Genomic DNA, 6,713 nt, shown 5'->3' with positions numbered 1-6,713 from the left:
GTCCAAACAGATCACAGACAAATATCTTATCCTGGGATTTTCATTTAATAACATTTGGCTTTTGGGAGAAACATGATCCACTCACGTAAAGTGTTTCCCCTCAGACTTAAAAATTATTTTCTTTAATAGATTTACAAAATAGTAAGATTCCACAGGGCCTTTCCTTATTTTCTTAATTAGCCATTCTCGTCACCCTCTCCTCTCTCTATACCCTAACCCCACCTTATTCTCTTGATGGCTACATTAGGATAAAAAGCATCCCTCTGCCATTTGCATTTCTTCTTTTGAGAATTCTGTTTACTTTCATGTCCCAATTTGTAATTGGCTTATTTGTTTTTAATGAAGTTTAGTTTTTTTTTTTCTTTTTAATTCTTTATATGTTCCAGGCACCAATCTCTGTCAGATGTCAGGTGTAGAAGTCCCCAGGATAAACTGTTGTCACTCTACAGGGCTTCTTCATTCAAATGGTTGTGTCCTTTGCTGTAAGAAGCTTCTTAGTCCTCGAGGTGCCATTTGGTGATTGTGAGTCTTAATGCTTGTGTCACCAGAGCCTCTCTCAGAAAGCCTTTCACTGCGCCAATAAGTCTATTTCCAACTTTCTCCTTTCAGGGTCAGGACACCAGCTCTTCTCTTGATCCACTTGGAGTTGAGTCTTTTTGTTTCGCTGAACTATGGTGAGTAAAATCATTTCTCCATTTCCATTTTCAGTATGTGTGTTGTTGGTATGTGGGAAGGGCAAGATTTCTGACTGTTAATTTTATAGCTTGCTATTTTCTTTTTGATTTATCAGCTTTAGGAGATTTCTGGTGGAGTCTTTTATATAAAATCATATCATCTTCAAACTTGGTCTTCCTTCCCTACCTGTATATCCTTTATCTACTTCTCTTGTCTTATTGCTCTTGATAAGACTTTGAACACTTTATTGAACAAGACTCAGGAGAGTGGACATCCTTGTTTTGTTCCTGGTCTTAGTGGAAATACTTTACATTTTTCTCCATTTAGGATGGTATTGGCTGTGAGCTTGTTGTATGTTGCTTGTTGTATTTGCATATGTTCCCCATAGCTCTAGATTCCCCAGGACTATTATGAAGGAATACTGGATTTTGTCAAAGGTCTTTTTGGTATTTAATAAGTGAGCACATGGTTTCTGTCCAGAGTCTACTTATGTGATGATTACATTTATTAACTGATTGTAATGGATATCTTTTTGATACGTACTTGAATACAATTTGCAAGTGTTTTTTTGAGAATTTTTTCATATTCACTAGAGAGACTGCTTCATAATTATGGAGTAATTTGAGGAGTGTTAGAATTAGTTTTTTTGTAAACATGTTACTATTCTTCACTAATTCATGTGATCCTGGGCTTTCATTAATTTGAAGATTTTTAATTACAATTTCTACTTCATTGATTGCTATGTGTCTGTTTAAATTATTTATTTCATTTTGGTTTTACATGAATAGGTCATATGTATCTAGAAATCCAGTCTTTTTTTATTTAGATATTCCAGTCTGATAGAATAACTTGTAAAAATGTGTCCTTACATTTGATGCATTTCCTTATTGTTCATTATGATATCTTCCCTTTTATGGCTAATTTTGTTAATTTAGGTTGTCTCTTTTACTTCTGGTTAATTTGGCTAAAGTTTTGTCAGTAGTATTGTTACTTTTTTCAAAGAATCAAATGTTCATTGATTCATTGTACCATTGCGTGCACACGCGTGCGCGTGCACACACACACACACACACACACACACACACAATGTTGCTTCTATTTCATGTCTGATTTTGATCATTTCTTCCTATTTACTGTTCTTGGGTATTCTTGTTTTTCCAAGTTCTTCAAGGACATCATTAAGTTAATAATTTGAGAACTTGTAGTTTTTTTATGTAGGCACTCAGTACTGTAAACTTTCTTCTTAGACCTTCTTCATTGTGCCCCATAGATTTTTGGTATATTTCTCTTTTTAAATTTTATTTAGTGCCAAGAGTTTTAAACTTAGTTTTTGATTTCTTCCATGACCCAGTTATCACTCACTGGTGTTGTTTCAGCTCCTTAAGTTTGTGTGTTTTCTAGAGTTTATGTTTTGATATCTAGCCTTATTCCTTTGAGGGCTGATAGAATTCATGATATTATTTCAGTGTTCCTTCTTATGTTGAGACTTGCTTTTAGTCCTAATATGTGATCAATTCTGGAAAAAGTTCCATGAGTTTCTCAGAATAATGTGTATTCTTTGGTGTGTGGGCCAGAGGTTCTGCGTATGTTGATTTGATTCATGATGCCATTTAACATGTTTCTTTGTTTTGTTCTTGTCTAGATGGTCTTCCCAAAGATATTGAAGTCATCCACCATCACTGTGTAAGGTTTATTGAAGTATGAAGTTGTCTTAGGATTTCATTGCTGTGAAGAGACACCGTGACTAAGGCAACTCTTATAACGGAAAACATTTAATTGGGGCTGGTTTACAGTTTGAGGTTTAGTCCATTATCATCATGTTGGGAAGCTTAGCAGCATGCAAGCAGACATGGTGCTGGAGAAGGAACTAAGAGCTCTACATCTTGATCCACAGGCAGTAAGGAGGAGACTGTGTCACACCGGACATAGCTTGAGCATATATGACTTTGTGCTGGCTGGTTTTGTGTGACAACTTGACACAAGATAGAATCATCAAAAAGAAAGAAGCTTCAGTTGAGGAAATGGCATTTTCTCAATTAGTGATAAATGGGAGAGACCAACCCATTATAGGTGGTGCTATACATGGGCTGGTGGTCCTGTGTCTGATAAGAAAGCTGGACCATCAAGGCATGTGAAACAGGCAGTATGCAGTGTTCCTCTGTGGCCTCTGCATTAGCCCCTGCCCCATTTGAGTTCCTGCCCTGACTTCTTTCAGTGATGAACAGCAATGTGTAAGCTGAATCAATCCTTTTCTATTTAACTTACTTTTTGGTTATAATATTTTGTTGAAGCAATAAAGTGCCCTAACTAAGACCTCAAAGCTTGCTCCCACAGTGACACCCTTCTTCCAACAAGGCTACACCTAGTCCAACAAGGCCACACTTCCTAATAGTGCACTCCCTATGGGCCATGCATTCAAATATATGAGTCTGTGGGTGCCATTCCTATTCAAAGCATTGCAGAAGTGTTCCTTATCTCTTCTGATTAGTTTTGGCTTAAAGTCTACTTAGTCTGAAATTATTTTGTTAATTATGTTTTCTTAGGAAACTTTTTCATCCTTTTACCATAGGGTAGTTTTTAATCACTTATAGTGATGTATGCTGTTTGGGGGCAGCAAATTCAATCTGCAAATCTGTGTCTTTATTTTGAGAGAAGATCTCATATAGCCCTGGCTGGTCTGGAACTCTCCATGTCGACCAGGCTGGCTTTAATCTCACAGAGATCCACCTGACCCTACCTCCGAGTGCTGGAATTAAACTTCTTTTCCACAACACCTAACTTAGGCTGTGTCTTTTAAATGTGGAATTGAATCCACAACTATTAGGAATTATTACTGAAAATGGTTTAGTTCCTGTAACTTCGTTATTTTGTGGTTTTTTTTTTTTTTTTTTAGCTTCCTTTGACTAACTGTCCCGCACTGATGATTTCTTATGACATCCCACATGTTTCTTCTTTCCCTCAGACTGAAGTATTCCCACCAATATCTTCTGCTGAGATGGCTTAGTGCTCATCCAGTACCTCAACTTGTTTCTAATCACAGAAAAATTTTATTTCTCCTTCAGTTTCAATGGCATTGTGCTGTGTCAACCACTGTGGTCTTTTAGAAGTTAGAAAACATTTTTTTTTCCAGGCCGTTCTGGTTTTTAAAGTTTCTGTAAAAAAAAAAAAAAAATCAGGTTTTATTCTTACAGACCTGCCTTTAGAAGCTACTTGACCTTTGTTTCTAACAACATTCAATGCCCTTTCTTCATTCTAAGTTTTAATGCCTTAGCTATAATATGTCATGAGGGGTTTCTTTTCTGGTCCCTTCTATTTGGAGCTTTGTAAGCCTCTTGGACCCAGATGGGCATCCCTTTCTCTAGGTTTGAGAGCATTCTCTTTTGAGTGTTGAGAATTTTCTTCATACCCTCAGTGCTGTATTCGTCTTCCCCTGTGCCTACAATTTGTAGGTTATGTCTTCACAGTGTCCCAAAGCTCCCCCACGTTCTTTTTATATTTTAAAAGATTTCTCACTGAGCTCTATTGAGCATTCCAATTCCTTTACCTCGTTTTGGAGCCCTGACTTTGCTTTCCAAATGATCCATGCCAAGGGGGAGACTTTCCATTGAAATTCCTGTTTGACTTATTGGGGTTTTAATTTCCAGAATCACTTCACTTTGGCTTTTCTTCAGCCATTTTATCTCTGAACTGAATTCAACTTTTTTAGCTTGGATTGATGTTCTTATCTAATCCAGCTCTTTTTTTTTCTCTTCTCCTTCTTTGGATTGTTTGGACATAGTTATCAAAGTGGAAATTTCTGGTTTCTTTGAAAAAGAAAGCTGTCTTGTGAGAGGGCATGTGATGTGTTGCTGTGTCTGCCTGTGCCCTGGAGAGCTCTCTGCCCGACCCTACCTGCCCTTGAGGGTTGGGGGCGAGTTGGCACAGAGTCAACAACACAGACTCCGGGAGCAGGTGAGAAATCTGCAGCAAGCATCTTTAATACCCTCACCCACACCCCCATTGGTCCTAAGAAAGAATCTACTCTAAACAGCAGTTCCTGATTGGCTAGTACTGTGTGCACCAGCAATCTTTGTTCTCTCAGGCAGTCTTCAATTAGGTCCTCATGCAGGAAGGCTGGTGTCATAGGCAGTCCTCAGTTAGATCCTCCTACAGAAGATGCTTTTGCAGTTGCATGCCTCCAACATTAGCATAGAGGCAGCCCAGCCCTTTCTGCTACACTGCTGGAGCAGACGCTTGAGAGGATGTGTGATGTTTGGAAAGAGTAGAAAGAACTCCACAGACAGTGAAGGGATGCTCTTGCATTGCTGTGCCATACAATGCTTTGCTGGTCTTGCTCATCTTGACTTTGTAGCGAGAAATGTGTCAAAGAACTGTTTGTGGTATTCTGGCTGCTTCTTTCTGCTTCTGCTGACTTGTGATGATTCAGTGGAGCCTTGTGGTTTCTGCTGGATGGAGCTGCTGTTTGGTGTTTGCTCTTGGACTGGACTGCTGAAATCCCGACAATGAAGACTGGAATCGCCCCCAAGGAACTCCTTCTAAACAAGTCCACAACCTCCTTGCCCTATTAACCCTCTTTCTTCCCTACCTCTGGTCAGTCAGCTAAAAGGGAGATTGAAGTAATAAAGGACCCTAAATAAAGTAGGCTTTAAAAAACATCAAAGCCTAAAAGTTATAATCATTCTTTTGAAGTTTTTGCTTGGGAGATAATCCAGATAATTCTCATTGAGGTTTATTACTAAGGTTGGAATTAATACATTTTTTGGTGGGAACATATTGTTTTGTTTTCTTTTTTGTATGATTTGAACTCTATTTTTATTTTCACTAATTTACCCATTTGATATATTTTGATCATATTCCTTCCCCTTCTCTACTGCTCCCAGATCCTACACACTTGATTAAGTAATCAATATCTTCTGTAGATCTCTCTCTCTTTCCTTCTCTCTCCCTCTTCGTCTCTCTCTCTCCAACAGAGAAACTAAAAATAATCAATAAGGTAGAAAGCACTAAAAAAATGTGTACATACATGTGTGCATTCACTCTACACACACATACACAACACATACAAATGAACTCCATTTTGTGTTGGCCAATTATTCCTGGGAATGAGCCCTTCCTTGGAACATGGTTGATAATGCTCAGAGTTACTCTATTGAATAAAATTAATTTCCCTTTTCTTTTCCTTTTAAAATTTTTATTGGTTATTTTATTTATTTACATTTCAAATATTATCCCCCTTCCCGATTTCCCCTCTATCCCATCCTCTTCCCCCCCTGCTTCTATGAGGGTACTTCCCCATGTCTCCCCCTGACCCCCGTCTGGTATTTCCCTAAGCTGGGGCATTGAGCCTTCCCAGGACCAAAGGCCTCTTCTCCAGTTGATGACAGAAAAGGCCATCCTCTGCTACATATGCAGCCAGCGCCGTGGGTCCTTCCATGTGCACTCTTTGGATAGTGCTTTAGTCCCTGGGAGCTCTGGGGGGGAGGTGGTCTGGTTGGTTGATATTGTTGTTCTTCCTATGGGGTTGCACACCCTTTCAGCTCCTTTAGTCCTTTCTCTAACTCCTCCATTAGGATTCTTGTGCTCAGTCTGATGGTTGGCTGCCAGCATCAGCATTCGTGTTGGTCAGGCTCTGGTGAAGCCTCTCAGGAGACAACTATATAAGGCTTCTGTCAGCAAGCACTTCTTGGTATCAGCAATAGTGACTGGGTTTGGTGTCTGCATGTGGGACAGATCCCTAGGTGGGGCAGTCTGTGGATGGCCTTTTCTTCAGTCTCTGCTCCACTCTCTGTTTCTGCATTTTCTTTAGACAGGAGCAATCCTGGGTTAATATTTTTGAGAAGGGTGGGTGGCTCCATCCTCCAACCAGAGGCTGTGCCTAACCTCTGGATATGGTCTCTACAGGTTCTCTCTCCCTTTTGTTGGACATTTCAGCTAATGTAATTTCTGGGAGCCTTTTGCTTTCCTGGCATCTGAGACTTTCCGGTGGCTACCTCCAGTTCTCCATCCCCCATTGCTACACACCTCTGTTCAATTTCCTG

The sequence above is a fragment of the Micromys minutus genome (genome assembly GCF_963924665.1).
Source record: "Micromys minutus genome assembly, chromosome: 25".
Taxonomy (NCBI): domain Eukaryota; kingdom Metazoa; phylum Chordata; class Mammalia; order Rodentia; family Muridae; genus Micromys; species Micromys minutus.
The sequence above is the reverse complement of the archived record's forward strand: the minus strand, read 5'-3'. Positions refer to the sequence as shown.